General features: G+C 42.1%; 1 long non-coding RNA gene across 3 annotated transcripts in view; it reads left to right on the forward strand.

The window, feature by feature from the left end:
* The window catches only part of LOC140497302 (uncharacterized), a 94,822-nt gene that overhangs the window by 60,522 nt on the left and 16,440 nt on the right, over positions 1–17,860 (forward strand). For all 3 annotated transcript variants that reach the window (XR_011964606.1, XR_011964605.1, XR_011964604.1), the window contains one exon: positions 1–17,860. This exon is cut by the window's right edge and continues 16,440 nt beyond it. This is a non-coding gene — a long non-coding RNA (uncharacterized lncRNA).

Raw genomic sequence — 17,860 nt, forward strand, 5'->3', positions numbered from 1 at the left:
CTTCCATGTGGGATCCGGTGGATATTCCCCTAATGTTGCCGAATTTCTACCTGTGGAGGCTCGAGGACTTGAGGGCTCCTTGTGAGTTGTGATTGATGATACAGTGGGACCAGGAGCAGCTGTAAAAAATGAAGAGGTGATGTTGAATAGTGCCCAATGCTGTTGTGTCCTATAACTCTTTCTGATCACCCTGACATTTATGGGGTCATTAACTCAGGATTCCACATGTAAGGAATGCCTAATAAGTGTTTGACAAATGAAAAAATGAAGGAATGAATTAATGAATGAATGAATTTGGACAGACACTTCAGGTTGACTTAGCTGCCTGGGTTCACACAGGAGGAGTCTTTTATAAGGACATGGCTAAAGAGGCCTGCTGATGACACTACAAGAAGAGGTACTCAGGGGTACAAAGGACACCATTATCAATTCTCCCTCAGAAAATCTCTCTGAAAGAGCTGATTTACCCTGTTAATTTCCCCGACTATCCCATGGGCATGCCTTGCTGAGTTGTCACCATGCAGTCTCAGACAGAAACTTGGAATCCCAGAAAATGAAGAGTATCTCTGGATCATGAAGATCCAGAAGGAGCCAATTTGGGTCCCACTTTTGTCCTCTTCTTCATAGAATTTCAATGCTAGAATAACCCTCAGAGAGCATCTAGCTCTCTTCTAAAGCATTTTTTGACATTTTTAGTCTCCATAATCATTTCTACTGATAGGAAATTTGCTGTGTCTCAAAATAGTCCTTTGTGAGGAGGGTGTGGAGCTTATGTGGGAGGGAAAGAGGTCAATGATTATGCCAGTGATGAATCTTATCATCAAGGTACAAACTTTTCCTTTAACACAGTGTAGGGACCCAGTCTAGTGATACCATCAGTCTGGTTGCTCAGCTCCTAATACACTCTGGATTTGTCTAGGGAGGGATTGGTTGACCCCCCTCAAAAGCTGCACACAGCTTCCACTGCAGTTGCTGAGCCACCCTTCAGAGATCTGTGTAAGGGAATAATTGTTGAGGTTCCTGAGGTTCAATGCTGAAAAATTTACTTGACGGAGACATTGGGGACGGTTCAACTGAGATGAAATGCCATCAGAAAGGCTGATAGGGAATCCTTGATGGTGGAAAAATGCCCATTCCTTGTGTGGGTAGTTTGGATGCACATTGGAAAATGTATTTCCATAGAACAGCATTTATTCCCAGTCATGGCAAGGGAAATCACTTTCCTAAGGACCCAGGAAGGAAGCGAATGGGAAGGAAACTGTTTTCAGATCTGAAAATGGAGGAAATGGACACTCTATGGAGACACTGCCTCTGTTGCTTGCTGTCCCTGAAACTTAGCCATGAACCTAGGAGGATCAAGGGAGATGATATGAGGGCTCGAAATTTTCTTCTCAGGTATCACCTCAGGACCACCACTTGGCATCTATCATAGGAGGAAGCAATGCTGCTTTCCATGAACAAGGGACTGAACTGTCAAGGAAATAACAAGGGGAATGAGTAACCAGCTTTTCTGCCCCCACAGTGGAGAAGCTTGCTATGCAGGAGTGGGTTTGGGCAGAGCCTAAGCAATCTCACTACACAAAGAAGCATTCTCTGGATGTTACTGAAAATGCCAGAGCTATGGTCATCCATGTCTTCTGTGTAGCATAAGTTGGTGATGGTAAAGTGAACAGTGAAAATTGTGATGTTGTTGTCACCAGCTGTTACAGAGGAGGGAAACAAAAGACCCAGCCCTGAATTCTGGGCATAACTTTCCTGGAGGGAAAACTCCTACTCCATGGCTCATTGACATCCTTATCAAGGAACCTCTACCACTTCCTCAAACTTCCTTGCCTATGTCCCTCCCATTGTTCTTCTTTTTTCCTAGTTAAGCATAATATAGCACTCCTGGAAATGTCTATTAGGTGCATCCTTTTTACCTGAGGAACTGGAGAATTGTACTGGAGTTAGAGAGGTGTCTGCAGGGTAACTGGTTCTCACAGGAACTGAGGACAAATCAGGAAGAATGGAAATCACTGATAGAGCCACTGATAAAGTGTGGGCAATTTCGTAGTGGATGTGGGAGAAAAGTAAACACCTTGATTTAGTCATAGAATGCTTTGGGGAGGACTTAAAGTAGTGTGGGATGGTGGTCAAAGCCACAGGAGGAAACATATATTTCTGTAATAGACTTCTCCTGACAAAACTTGTCAGCTTCTGTGTTTGCTGTTTAGAATGTTCCAGGTCTTCACTTTCTTTAGGTTTTGCATGGGAAACATGGGCTCATTTCCTAAAACTATGAGAATATTTCTTGATAACCTGTTAAATCAACTGCCAGAAACTCATATCCTTCTTACTTTTGTGTATGTGAGGGTTAAGAGGGTGAGAACTTTGAAATATGTAACATACCAAGGTCACTCTCCTCCACCCAAGATGATACACCAAGTCTCAGATACTGATTTGCCCTTATTTGGAAGGTATTTCCAAGAATGTAGTGATTTTTAAGACTTAATGGCAATTTTCCTTTTCATAAGCATATTCCTTTCCCAGCTTCCATGTGGGACCCAGTGGACATTCTCTAGGATATTAATCTTGCTGAATTTCCACCTGTGGAGGCCTCAGACCATGAGGATGCCTTGAGAGTCACAAATGATGATAGAGTGGATGCACCAAGAGGCATCAAAAAACAAAGAAGTAATGATTGAAAAGTGGCAGACATCATTGTGTCTTACAACTCTTAGATAAACTCAATAAGTATGGGGTCATTGATTCAGGGTTCTACATGTGGGAGATGCCTAATAAGGGTTTGTCAAATGATTACATGAATAAAGGTGGACAGATATTTCTGGTTGCTGTGCTGCCTGGGTTGTTACAGGAGTAATCTTTCATAAGGTCATGGCTAAAGTGCCCTGCTGGTGACACTATGAGCAGAAGTGACACTTGGGAGTACAAGGGACACCATCATGAGTTGTCCTTCAAAAAATCTCTCTAAAAGGGCTGAAGTCCACTGACCATCTCTTGGGGATGCTTTGCTAAGTTGTCACCATAGAGTCTCAGAAAGAGCCCCTGGAATCCTCCACAATACAATGCAAACCCCCTTCAGAACAAAGATTCTCTCATTTTTTCACTCTATACTCTGAGCACCTAGTTCAGAGGCTGACACATGGATGGAAGTTAAGCAATGTTTGGTGTGTCATTGATTGATGGTGAAGACAGCTTAACAAGTCATCTCCACCCAATTTCTAGCCAGGGAAGGAGAAATAGTGAGACATGAAGTCGCAGCTCCAGGGCAAGTGGGACTTGAAGGATCTTGAGTGCCCTTTCCCTACATTGCAGTCTTTTTTTTTTTTCACAGAATTCCCAAATCCTATAATATAAGCTGAAATGATGCTGAGAGCAAATCTAAATGAAGAACACATGCACACTCCAATATCCCTGAGAACTTGTCCTTAAGCCTCCATTTGAAGACCTCCAGTGACAAGAGGTCTTTCTTCTTCATTATTTCCCAAAATATGCTAATTCTACATCTTGGAATCCTTTCTCATATCTTTTTTTTTTTTTTTTGGATTTGTGCATAAATTGGATTTAAGTGAGGCAGAATTGCATGAAGTCGACAGCCTCACTCTCTCCTCTGGAGTCATCATAGTCCAGTGGCAGGACAGAGTCAAGACAACTGGTGATGGCTCAGGATGCAGTGGATGACCTTGGCATCTTCAGTGTCAAGCTCTAAGCACTCCACTTTTCCTGCTTCATCTGCCTTCATGGACGTTGGAAAAAAATTGTTTGCCTTCACCCATTCCACCAGAGAAAGTCTTCACATGCTTGGGATAGACATCCCCCTAACTCACCAATGGATTTGAAAGCCCTTGGTTACCCTCAACCTGATTTGGCCCATCTGCTGAAATGGTTTACCAGAGTGTGGCCACTGCGCATGCTGCAGCTTCTTGGAGAGTTAAGTGGAACAGGTGGACACCAAAGGTGGAAAGAACACTGAAAAGAGCTTGGCAGTCATCACACCAAAGATCCTGGTCCTCCCTAAACGCATCCTAAATCCCTTTCATTTCTTATAACACCTGAAAGGCCTCCAGGATCAGGGGCTTGGGTAGGACAAAGGCATTGGCATCCAACTTTGGGGGTCAAGAAAGGAATAAGGTTCAGGGCTCTCAGATGGCCCAGGATTATGAGATTAGAGTGTCCACATACTTAACAACACTGGGTAGGTCTGGACCACATTCATTATAACCTGGAAACTAAAAGGCTGACAATGAGGGTCATGAGCCTAACATGGCAGAAGAGAAAAGAAGGAATTCTCATTCTGAATGACCCAGTTAAACTAGATTAGCTCTGTTGCACCTGATTACTTATAAGACAGAGCTGCTTCTTGGAGGACAACCTTAACTCTCTGGCATGAGATAGGGAGAATGGGAAGCTTGCAGCTTGGGAGGAATGAGAACAAGACAAAGAGAAACTAAGTGCCTGAATGCACTCTTTCTACTCTGGCACAGAGGAAAGTAGAGATGGTGAAATTAACTTCTTTCCTTACACTCCTGACTTGAAGGAAAGCTTAGAATTAAAAATACAGAATGGGAAGGGTTTTCCCAGGCTTTCTAATGCAAGCCTTTCCTTCTCCAGATGAGGAAACTGAGATTCAGAGATGTTAAATGATTGAACTGGTGCTGGACTTGGAGTCAGCAACACTTGAGTTTGAATCCTCCCTCAGGCCCTTGCTACTAGGCTTAACCTCACTCAGTCTCAGTTTCCTCATATAGAAAATTAGAATGATAGAACCTACCTCACAGGGTTATTGTGAGGACCAAGTGAAACAACGCTGTCAGTGTTATAGAAATGCTTTTATTATTATCATTACCAGTAGATCATTTTCATTATTATAAGGATTTTCTGAAGGTCACCCAGCTAGTAAATGGTAAGATTTGAACAAGGTCTTTTTTTTGAGAGAGAAGGTTCCTTATTCTCAACAACTTTAAAGAATAATCCTAATTTTGACTTCCTTCTGCCTGCCACTGTTCAAATCAATTCAACATGCCTTTATTGAGCTGGTTGGTGCTGTGGGATAATTCCAGAAAATACAATGGCAATGGTTCTTTCTTAGTCATCTTACGTTCTTGTAAGAGATATAATGAGAACAATGACTGTTCAGTCAGTTTCCAGTTGTGTGTGAATCTTCATCATCCCATCTGGGGTTTTCTTGGCAAAGACACTGGATTGGTTCTCCATTTCTTTCTCCCGCTCATTTAATTTATTTTTTACAATAATTAATCACTTCGTTTTTACTTCTCAACATTCACTTCCACAAGATTTTGAATTCCAAATTTTCTCCCCATCTCCTACCTCCACCACCCCCAGACAGCATGCTTTCTGATTGCCCCTTCTCACCATCTGCCCTCCCTTCTCTCATACCCTCACATCTCTTATCCCCTTCCTCTCTGTTTTCTTGTGGGGAAAGAAAGATTTCTATACACATTGCCTTATGCCTCATTTCTCAGTTGCATGTAAGAGGAGATAAGTCTGACTTTTGGAGAATAGCATTGAATAGATCAGATACACAGATGGACAAAGAAAGTTCTGGAAAGTCAGTGCAAAGGGTTTCAACTGGATATGGGGAGCATGAGTCATTGTAATGCAGGAAGAGCAGAAATTTGGCTATAATTGTAGGAATGCTGGGAAAATGTGCCTAGTTCCTCCTTATGCCTTTCAGTCTTTTGAAGTCAATTTCAGAAGTCTAAATGGCCATATAGCTATGATAAGATAGGAGCTGAATGGAATTTACTGGGCAAACAATTTAAATATCAGGAGGTCCTGGAAGAAGTGTCACTATGGGGTCAGTGAAGTAGTTCCAAAAATGAACTACTTGACCTGAAAGTCGTTTGCTGTGTCAACTAGGTGAAGCTGTGAATCTGACTCATAAATAGGCTGAAATTGCTTGGTGTCTATGGTCTAGCCTACCAAAGAGCTACAACCACTGTCCTGCACTGAAGTGGTCACTAAGTAGCTACAATTCACTGAAGAAGCAGCAGAAAAATCAGCATTGGATAATGGCTTGGGAGCTATGGTTTTTTGCAAAGATTCTTACCCAAAAAATGTCTTGAACATAAGGACAGCTTTTAGTCCTTTGATCCATTTCCCAGGGTAGGTGTTTTGTTTAGTTTGTGCTATTCCACAGCATAGCATGGTAAAAGCTCAGTTTAACAAAGTTGATTCTATTAATATTATATGGTGAATGACTTATGTCCTGAATCAAATAGGAGGAAGAAGCTGGCTAGCTTGCTTCGGGGGAATTATGTAATAATTTTAATGATGCCAAACTAGTCCATGACACAAAAGCCCATTGTTTTACAAGAATAATGCTATAATGGAACAACACAGTTTTGGAAGGAACCAATTGTAGGTGCACAACAATGAAGAGATATATGGCAGGGATAATTAGGCTGCAGCATGTTGCCCCTGATGACTCATTCACAAGATATGGCATAAAATAAATCATCCAGTTAAGAGTAATGATTGCCTAAGGTGGTGGGTTAGCCATGTAACAAGGGAAAGGGGTAGAAGATTGACCATCTCAGGACCATAGAGTGTTCAAAGATCTCGGGAAGAACCTCCACTGCATTGGATAGATCTTCTATGGAGTATATAGATGATGGTTATACAGCTTAAGAAGTCATTGATATGTTGAGATCTGCCATGTTAGAAAGTATAAATCATCAAGTGACTCCAAAGAGGACATTTGACTCTATGAAGACAATATTTCATCTTTGAACAGACAAATGTTGAGGAGAAAATATACTAGCCATAGAAAGGCTGCAAAGGATGCTTCTTTGATACATATGAATTGCCTCATTAGTGAAATACATTCTACAAAAACTTCAACTTTTCTACTTTGAGTCACTCAGAAATAAATGATGCCCTACAGTCATTGAAAAAAGGAAGCAGCACAGCTCTAATAATAAGATGAAAATTGTGAATTCATATTTTTTTTCCTCTGTGTGCCTATACGAGAGCAGCTGGTGCTTGAGGGAAGCATTCACACACCTGGAATTTTATCCTTCCTCACCTCTGCATCTCATAAACTTTGCTTTTTCCAGGGCACAGCCACTTTCAGTTGGAGGTCTTTCCTGTCCTCTCCCATGGCAAATGTGGTCCCCTCTTCGATTACCTTTCATAAATTCTGTCTATATTTTGTATGTAACTTCCATGTACATATGAATCTCCCATTGTAAACTCATTGAGGGTAGGGATTATTTTCCCTTTTCTTTGTATCTCCATCACTTGGAATAATGTTTGGTTCACAAGGTAAATGTTAAGAAAATACTTGTAAGTATTGAAATATTGGAGTATATATCAAATGGGTTGGCAGGGGGAAAAGCCTAGAGGCAGAAAAGCTACTTTATAAATTGATGCAGCAATCTAGGAGTCAGACTATGAGAACTATCATGTGGTGCTAGTGGAAATGGGGAAGGGCTACATCTTAGATGGAATTCTTCAGAAGAATCCATGTGACTGACTGGGTAGAGAAGTACCTGGATGAATCAGAGATGACTTGCCAGGTGGAAGTCTAGGTAAAGGGTAAAACTGTCAAATAAATGATAGAGCCGTTGGTGGATAGGGAAGAAATGAGGAAGATTTCCAACTGGAAATATTATTTTGGGCAGCAGTAACATGATCAAGTGAAAATGGCAGAGGAACTTGGTGTTGTAGAATTGGAATTCATGTGAAAACAAATGATACTTTGGAGATCTTCAGCACAGAGAGGAAGTTAAGGCTCCAGTTTATTTCAAAGAGCATTCCAAAGGAGTTTTGTAGTTAGAATAACGAAGAGCCAAGGAATGGGCCTTGGGAAATATGACAAATGAGGACAATAGTGACAACCACCACAACCAAGAATTCTGTGGCAAGTTAAGATTTACAAAGCCCCTTCTTCACCACAACCTGGAGACACAGCAAGCATTGTGACTCTCATGGGATAGGTAAAGAAACTGAGGCTTAGAGAGTTTAAGTGATCTGTGAAGGGTAACAAAGTGTATTGGAATCAGGATTTGAAACAAAATCTCCTCACTCCATCTTTGGGATGCTCTTTCTATTCTATCCTGCTGTCTTCATGGAACCCACTAGAACATATCACCATGAGAGTATTTTGAGGAGGATATTAGAGGCCTTTGGGGACATTGAGGAACTCAGCTCCATGACTGAGTTGAGCTTTTTGTGGTCAACTCAGTCCTAAGTTTGGTCAGCCCAAGGCAAACTGAGGCCCAGAACTATTATCTTAAGGAACTGAGAGAATAATGGTGCTAGAGGCAGGAACAGGAAAGTTCAAACACAAGAGCAATATGCACATCCCCACCCTTCTTTCTCTGTTCCTCTCTATCCATCCCTTTACTCAGTGTTGGGGATGAAGGATAGAGTGAATGAGCTGTTTCCTTCCCAACAGGGACCCCAGAATTGTGGAGAAGTTGGGGTACTGAATACTTACAGTTTTTGATGGAGACCAAGGCCAGATAATTATCATCTAGAGAGAGAAAGAGAGAAAGAACCACTTTGTGAAAAAAGACAAAAGTTTGAGGAGAAAAGATATGGGGCCCATAGGATCAGGAAATAGGTGAGTCAAAATGACAGTGCTGGAGCTCTTATTAAAGGGAAGAAAATCCAGGTCAGGGATTGCTTGTCCTTCAGGCAGCTCAGAAAATTCTTCTCCACCAAAGAGCTCATTGACAGCTTAGTCACTAGCTGTGTGCTGGCTTAAGAAACAGACAACTCCCCAAGAAGAAACATGAAAGGAGTCTGGGTCAGGTCATAGCTTCCCTGGAAACTGGGTAAGCAATAGAAAGAAATCTGGGCTTCAAAAGAGAGTGTGAATTGGGACACATGGATCAATCCCTTGAAATAAAGAACTACAACAATGAAGTTCATTTGCAGACCTGGGTTACTAGCCATGGAAAGGATGAATGAATGGATGGATGAATGAAAAAGCATTTATCAAACACTTACTATGTGCAAAGCTCTGTACTCACGATTGAGACACAGACTTCTTTCATCCAGTGTGTAGGGCCCCAGTCTGGTCATGTTGCAGGTCTGGTTGCTCAGCTCCCAGAAAAGTTGTTCGTTCTGTAGGACAGGACTGTCTGCATCTCTCCAACAAGCACAAGTGGCAACTCTGGTTACTGTTTCTTCCTTCAAAAGCCTGGAAAAGGAGACAAAAATGGGCATCAGAAGACTGAAATGGGACATGAAAAGGCTGATAGCAAATCCGCAAGTAGGAACAGCCACCACTGAGAAGGCTGAGGTAAACATTGAAGTAGAAGAGAGTGAAATGGGGATTTTTGTGGGAACTGCCAAAATTTCAAGTCTGAATTCACCTCCCTGAGATGATGAGGCAAGGGGATGTAGATCAATTCAATGAGGAATTGGAAAATCAACCTGGACCCACATTATAGCAGGTTGGAGAAATATCCTTTCTGAAGGGCACCAGTTGATACCATGCTTGATGAGGCCAGTGACTCCCAAGCATCTCACCTCAGCAAAGTCAGTCTGCAGCCAAAATACAGAGAGCCAATGCTGGTCTTCCCCATCAAAGAGTTGAACTGGAAGTGAAAGGAGACAGTAGGACTTCTAGACCAAGCCTTGATACCTAGGGATGACTAAGGGAACAGAAGGGAGTCATGTCTCACCAGGCACTTAAGGGCACTCTCTGTGCAATAGAATTGGATTGAGACCATCTGGCCCATTTCTGATGTATATTTCAAGTTGTTGACCGTGAAGCTGAGGGTGAAAAACTCAAATATGAATCCCCAGCTACAAGAAAGAGAGGGAGGGATGTCTAAAATGCTGCCTGCATTTCATTCAGTACATTCAGGGACTCCCAGTTGTGTTGTCCTTAGGAGGAAAAGTCAGTATCCTGGACCTCTTCATTGCATCCATGAGGGAACCTGTAACCCTCCAAACTTTGTTCATCCTCCCCCATCTGTCAACATCATGATCAAACAAAGGCTACTATGGAGGAGGAGAGAAATTCCCATGTCTGAGCTTGGGAACTGTTCTTTCCAATGAGTTAATATTTGTAAAGTGCTTTGTGAACCACAAAGTAGTATATAAAGGATAGAAGATAATAATGATGACCACCCTCTGGATGCTACATATATAAGCCACTATCTTTGGAAGGAGAAGAATCTCTGGGGTTCTACCATTGGGTTTTGGTTCTTTGATACTTCATTGCATTTGCAAACCTATGTTTTGTTTTGTTTTTCCTTCTCCACACTTCTTGCAATTGCCAAATGCTGAATGTGTGTGGTCATGTTTTGAAAGAAAGCACATCATGGAAATCATCACCATCGTCATTAAGGACACCCAGCTGAAACTGTCCTATTCTTTCTTGCAAGGAAAACTCAGCAGACTGAATAAACAAATGAATCCTTCAGGAAACCCTTAGCCATAAAACTATTCCTCTGCTCACATAGTACAGTGGGAATAATATTGGATTTGGAGAAAGAAGACATGGCTTCCAATTCTAACTGTCCCACTTGCTACCTATATGGTTCTGGGCCTCAGTGTCCTCAATTCAGAAGTTAGGCTAGACTAGATGACCTGGAAGTTTCCTGCCAGGAGATCCGAATAGCCTAAAATCTCCTATCAGTCATCTAGCCAAATGTAAGTAAAATCTTCCAGAGAAGGGATCAAAGATGGAAGCAGACCTCACCTGTGGAAATTGAAGATGGAGGTGGAGGGCTGATTGTTACTGGAACTGAAGGGAAATATCATGAATGAAAACCATGGACCAAATATCCTTGTGACAAGGAGGGGAAGGGACTGTGAGAGACAAGGAAAATGGACTCCACTTGGCTTGGGCACTGAGTCAACTGTTGGGGACTGAATCATGAGAATGGGGGGGACATAATGCCTTCTTGTTTCTATTACACCCTTGGTCTAGTCTTTGCTTCCCAGGATGCTATGAGAACAGGGTCTGTAGGGTCAAGTGGTGCTCTCTGTTTGACCCCAGGATAAGAATACTCACAACAGCTTATGCAGGAGAAGAGGGACACCCTATAGTTGTAACCTACAGAGCAAGTGAGAGAGAGTGGGGGGGGAGAGAGAGACAACATTCACGTTTGGAAGGACCAGGAGATTTTGAGAAAGCATTAAAGAACATCATGAGAGAGAGCATCTGAAACCAAAGGAATTGAAAACATATGGGTCATCAACTAAGAAAGAGCATTTCACAAAGTAGTTCCTAGGTCAGGAATCAATCTGCCCATCTAGGGTCCATGCTAGGTGGTTGGCTCCTTGTGCACCCACTTCTAGTTCTTTGGACAATTTCCATTTTTCTGCCTCATTGGAATTGTTTCACCTTCTAGGTCTTCAGAAGTTCATTTGTGTGGATTTTTTATTCTTCCTCATCTAATAGAGGGCTGAGAACCGGATGGCACATTGAGCTTTGTAGTTCAGGCAGACAAGAATTTCCTTACAGCCCTGAACCCAATTTGGACTGTTGTAATCCTTGAGCTGGCAAGAGCACTTGAGACCAGGAGTTATAGTGGGGGTGGAGGTGGGACAGAGAATAGAAATGGAAAGACAGAGGTAGAGACTCTAAGCACATCATAGGAAAGTACTTTCAGTAAGATAGATGCCATTCAGGCAAAGCTGGTTCCTCAAAGCCACAGAAGATTGCTTTGACAGGTGAGTGCTTAATAGGAGTAGGACCCAGCATGGAGGTTAAGCAACTACATGTCCTGGGCAGGATTAGTTGCTCACCATTGATGTAGAGGCTCTTTCTGTCAAGGGTGTAGGGACACAGACTTGAAATTTTATAGGTCTGATTGTGAAACTCATTGTACATCTTCCTTCCATCCAGGCTAGGAATGGTGGGGATTTTCCAATGGGCACAAAGGACATTCACAGCAGGCACTAAAGTTAGGAAAACCTGGGTTCAGAGCTAGCCTCAAACATTTACTAGCTGTGTTGTCAGGGCAAGTTGTTTAAGCTCTGTGTGTGTTTCATCAGCTGGCAAATAGAGACAATCAAAGCACCTATCTCCCAGGCTTGTTGGGGGGATCATCTGAGATAATATGGGTCAAACACTCAGCACTCACAAGGTCTAGCACATGGTAGGAACTTAATAATATTTGTTCCCTCCTTTTCCCTTCCCAATTCAGAGAATCACAGCATTTAGAGTTGGAGAACTCAGTGGTCAGCTAGTCTATCCCATACCTAAAAGGAAAAACTAATTACTTAAAGTTAGTTCATTAAGGCATCCAAGTGTTCTTGTCTGATCTCTCTACTTATCTTGGAAATAAGTTTCTGGTTAGTTCATTTTTGTTCTGTCATTCCTAATACAAAATCATCCACCTTCAGAGAGAAAACAAGTTATAAAAAATCAGGAACTTCTGCCCACTCTTTCTGTTGTCAATTATCATCATCACATCCACCCCCAATTAGCAAGACTATCCCATGATCCTCTTTCCCCAGCACAACTTTTGAATATAACACACCTCTTTTTGTTTTTGTTAGTTTTTCAATCAACCTCTAATTGAGGAGAAGTATTAGCACTCCAGACACTATTTTTGCAAGACTTTGCTACTGTTATAGTCTTCCTGTTAACTTCTCTTTGGAACATATTTAAATACTCAGGTGTTTTGCATATATCTTCTTTTTAAAAATCCGTGCTAATTGGTTGGCTCTTTGTGCACCCACTTCTAGTTCTTTGGACAATTTCCATTTTTCTGCCTCATTGGAATTGTTTCACCTTCCAGTTCTTCAGAAGTTCATTTGTGTGAATTTTTTATTCTTCCTCATCTTATAGAGGGCTGAGAACTAGATGGCACACTGACCTTTGTAGTTCAGGCAGACAAACATTCCCTCACAGCCCTGAAACCAATTTAGACTGTTGTAATTGTTGAGCTGTCAAGGGCACTTGAGATGAGGAGTTAGAGAGGGGGTGGAGGTGGTACAGAGAATGGACATGGAAAGAGAGAGGGAGAGAGAGGAAAAGAGGGAGGGAGGTGTGGGAAAGATGGAAAGAGAAGGGAAAGAACAAGAGGGAGAAAGTGAGAGGAAGGGAAGAGAGGAAGAGAGAAGAGTGAAAGAAGAGAGGGGAGTAGGAGAGAGAGAGCGAGAGAAGGAGGAGGGGAAGAAGAAGAAAAAAAAGGAGAGGAGGGAGGGAGTAGAGAGAGAGAGGGAGAAAAAGAGAGGGAGCCTAGGAGAAAGACAAGGTAGAGAAAGGGGAGGTGAGATAGAAAGGACAGGGAGATGGGGAGAGGGAAATAGGGAGAAATGAAAGGGAGAAACAGACAGACAAGAAGAAGAAGTAGGGAGATAGTGTCTTTAGACTTGTGCAGAGCTTAATGAGCTGAGCTGGGGTAGAATGGGAACACAGCATTGACAGGCAAAAGAGGAACTGAAAGGAGAGGTTTTGTCAGAGAAGGGAAAACTCAAGGTAGGGGCACTGAGTCCCTTTAGGGATCTCAGAACAGAGAATTCTAACTGAAAGCTAAAGGGACTGAGTGTACCTTCCTAAAGGTCTACTCTTTCCTCCCTGACTGTATAGTAACAGGCCCTCTGAAGCTCTGATTAATTCTGTTACCTAAGTTTTTTCTGTGTCTTGATTTTGTTCCAAATATAAAAAGGCCAGGAGTTAGGGGGAAACACAGAAAACTTAAATCAAAGCAGAGTCCAATCTCTGAATGTGAGGAAATTCCTAACTGGGAGTGGGGTCTAAGCTATTAGAATTCATTGGAATAAATGACATTTTTTTTCTTACATAAACTCCATAAAATAACAGATGAAAGGACCATGTAAAACTGAGGCCCATTACATTGTCCCTAAGCTAAAAGGTATAACTGATGAAATCTCTAGCCCCTTATGTGAGAAAGGAAAGGCAGGGGCATGGTAGAGACAGATGAGACCTGGAGGACAAAGCCTAAGTGTATGTAGTTATACTACTTCCAGAAGATAGGAGACAGCAGATAGGATTGAATACTTTCCACACTACCGCCTATCTGTTGTTCTACCAGACTGACATGTAGAATTTTACTAGATGGGATCCTCCTTAATCTTCATATGAATTCTTGGAACTCCTTTCTAAAACATAACACAACAGGAAGACTGGTCAACGAACCCAGTCCTTATGAGCATGTGCAAGGTGATGTTCTATAGATCATTGTTATCTGTTAACCATTTGATGAATCTGATCATTTCTGTCACTTGTACTATATATTGATGGTCTGTGCTCCAAACACATTCTGCAATTTCATGACTGCCACATCTGTAAATGAGTATTCCTGTTTCGCCACAAATTTGAGTGTCATTTAATTATTTCTGCCATTTTCATTAACTTGATGTGATTTCTCCATATTGTTTAAATCACATCTCTTTTGATTATTAGTGAGGTTGGATATTTTTCCAAGTGATTACTTACAATTTGAAAATTGTCTGCCTATAGACTTTCACCATTTGTCGTGTGTGTGTGTGTGTGTGTGTGTGCATGTGTGCGTGTGTATTCCTGCTAGTAAAATGCATTTTTGAAATGCCCTTAGTTTACCCCTTATCTTTGGGTGAACTAAGGAGAAAAAATTCTTTCCATCTGTGTGTACTAGTGGTATCTCAAAACACAGCATAACCAAGATGAACTTGGTATCTCTTCCATTCCCCCTGCTCCCTCCACAAACTTTTCTCTGTTTCAGACTTCCTTATTTTTGTTAAAAGCACCACAGCTAGCTGGTGCAGTGGATAGAGCACCAGTGCTGGAGTCAGAAGGACCTCCCCTCAGACACTTGACATTCACTAGCTGTGTGACCTTGGGCAAGTCACTTAACCCCAATTGCCTCATCCTGGATCATCTCCAGTCATCTTGATGAATATCTGGTCACTGGATTCAGATGGCTCTGGAGGAGAAGTGAGGCTGGTGACCTGCACAGCCCTCCCTCCCTCCCTCAAAACAAAGTGGGTGCAAGTCATATCATCATTTCTCTGATGGCATGGTCTTCAGCCACGAAAGACAAACACACAACACACCTAGCAACTGAGAAGCAACCCAAAGCTTCTTGAAAGAAAACATGGTGAGACAGCCTCTGTTGTTGGGCTGTAGTCTTTCTGGCTTTGTCAAAAAGCAGTGACCATAGGCCCAATCCAAAGGAAGAACTGCAGCAGACATCATCTGGGTCCCTGACAACCTGGGCCCATCTCTCCCAGTGTCCTTACCTCAGTGAGTTTAGCTTGCATCCAGAGAAATGACAGGCAGTGCTACTCTTTTCAAATATGGGACAGACATGAAAACGAAGTGAGAGAATGAGTGAGCCCCTGGACAGATGAGGCTGGAGTTCCAGAGAGGAGGAAGGAGGGACAGGAAGGGAAGGATCTCACCAGATTCCATAGGATACTTGCAGTGGCATTGAACTGGTAGCAGCCTGATTGTCCCATGTCTGCCTCACAGAGTAGGTTGGTAATCATAAAATCAAGAGTGAAACACTCCATAAGGCTGCTGGCTGTTTTGGGGGAAAGAGAAATTGATCCATGGATACAGAGGATCACAGGATTATAGATTTAGACCTGAAATGTACCTTCTAATTCCAGCATCTTATAGGTGAATAACCTGAGACCCAGGGAGGATTCAGTGAAGTGTCCAAGTTCCCATGTGTAGCGTCTAAGGTGAGACTTGAAACTAGGTCTTTGCAACTTGTGGACAAATGCCCTATTCACTGGAACTTGTTGCCATTAGCTCACCCAGGGATACCCAATTGAAGTTTACTGGAAGGAAAACTGACCATCCAGACTCCAATTATGCATCTGTGAAATTATGCACCTCTCTCACTCTCCCTTCCCCTCCCTCTAACACCACCTTCTTCTGCAACTTCCATCTCCTCCACTTACAGTCAGCTTCCCAAAGAAACTCTTCAATTAAGATTACACAGGCAACAGAGCAGAGACATATTGGATTCGTACCTGAGGAACTGGGTAAGAGCAATAGAGAAGAACTTTTGGAGTCAATGTGGACAGGTGTTGAAGGGGGAAAAATCAAGAATGAAAACCACACTGGTCAACTTATATGAATGTCATGTGAAGATAATGCTTTAGTGTAGTATGTAGCAAAAGGGACTGTGGTGGGCTAGGTCACTAAACCATTCCATGGAAATTGCAGATTCAAATGCTGAGAGAACACAGGCCATCCCTGGGCCCCCTCTTTCTCTTCTCTTTCAAGAGTATAGAGGAAAATAGGATGGGGAGGAGGATCAACTGTTTCCTTTGCCAGGTCATGGGTCCATAGAGAAATCAAGTCATTGAATACTCACTGCTTGTTGCTGGGGTGGAGAATTGATGATTTTCACAGAGGGAGGAGGAGGAGGAGGAGGAGGAGGAAGAGAGAGAGAGAGAGAGAGAGAGAGAGAGAGAGAGAGAGAGAGAGAGAGAGAGAGCACATTTTAGTCTTGATTTCAAGTGGTATTCTGTGAGCTTTTGACAGGGACATTTTGGGCAAAAACCAATAGAAACGGATAAGGCAACAAGGTAGCACAGTGGATAGAGCCAGTCTGAAGACAGGAAGACCTGAGTTTAAATGTGACCTTAGACACTTACTAGCTGTGTGACACTGGGCAAGTTATTCAACCTCAGTTCTTCATCTGTAAAATGAGCTGGAGAAGGGAACGGCAAACTACTCTAGTACCTTTGCCAAGAAAATTCCAAGTGGGGTCATGAAGAGTTGGATACCACTGAAATGACTGAACAACAAACAATAGAAAAGGATATATCCTAGTGCAAAGATTGTTTTTTCCAGGACCTTATCTGCCAGAACCACAATTTATAAAGGCAAAAGGCAAAATACAGTGGGAGTTTGAAATCAAGATCATTTTTCACTGAACATCTTGTGTGAACCCCAAGTTGAAAAATTTAATCAACCCCAGATGTAATTTGGTTTGATCTAGTTTTCTCCCTGATAGAATTAACTTCTATCCAGTTGACATTAAACAGATCCCCTGAGTAGAGAGTTTCATGCTAGAAATGAAATCTCAACAAATGTAAAAATGACTCTTAAAGAACTAGAGGTTGCCAAGAGCACAAAGAGGAGTTAATGAAAGAATTGATTGCATGTAAATTTTTTTTGAATAAAAATTGCAAAGTCAGTAGCTGAGATTCTGCCTGTTAAATAGGAAACCCATAGGATGTTGGCTTGTTCATTTTTAGTATCCATGGTTGAGAACATAGGTTCACCATCTCTGCTCCTAAGTAAAGATTGCAGAAAGCTCTTTCACTCCATCAACTTGCCTACTTCTACGACAGCATGGTCATTTTGACTGTATAGTATTGTCTTATGCTTGTGCCACTTGGATGTCCTCCTCTCCTTCCAAGCTTTCCCGCTTCTCTACACACTATGGAGCCAGATCCCATAGAATCAAGAACAGTGAAGGACATCACAGAGATCATCTAGTCAGGTGGTTTTCAACTTCTCAGTACTCATCACATAGATTTATTCTTTGCTTTGAGGAATTAGGCTCCCTAAGGGAGGGTTAGGAAACTTATGGAGTCTGCCATGGAGGTAGTTAGGTGTGCAGTGGATAGAGCCTTAATCCTAGAGTCAGGAAGACCTAAGTTCAAATCCAGCCTTAGACGCTTAGCAACTATGTGACTTTGGGCAAGTTATTTAACCTCTGTTTACCTCTGCTTTCTCATCTGTAAAATAGGAATAATATCGTATTTACCTTCCAAGGTTGCTGTGATCAAGTGAGATAATATTTGTAAAGTGATTAGCACAATGCCTGGCATATAATAGGTCCTTAACCAACACTTGTTTCCTTCATTCTTTACACATACATTTACAAGCATAAGTTCCATTCAATTCCTAGCACATCTTTTGACAACTCAAAACATACGCTTTGGATTGACATAG

This window comes from Notamacropus eugenii, chromosome 3 (genome assembly GCF_028372415.1).
Source record: "Notamacropus eugenii isolate mMacEug1 chromosome 3, mMacEug1.pri_v2, whole genome shotgun sequence".
Taxonomy (NCBI): Eukaryota; Metazoa; Chordata; class Mammalia; order Diprotodontia; family Macropodidae; genus Notamacropus; species Notamacropus eugenii.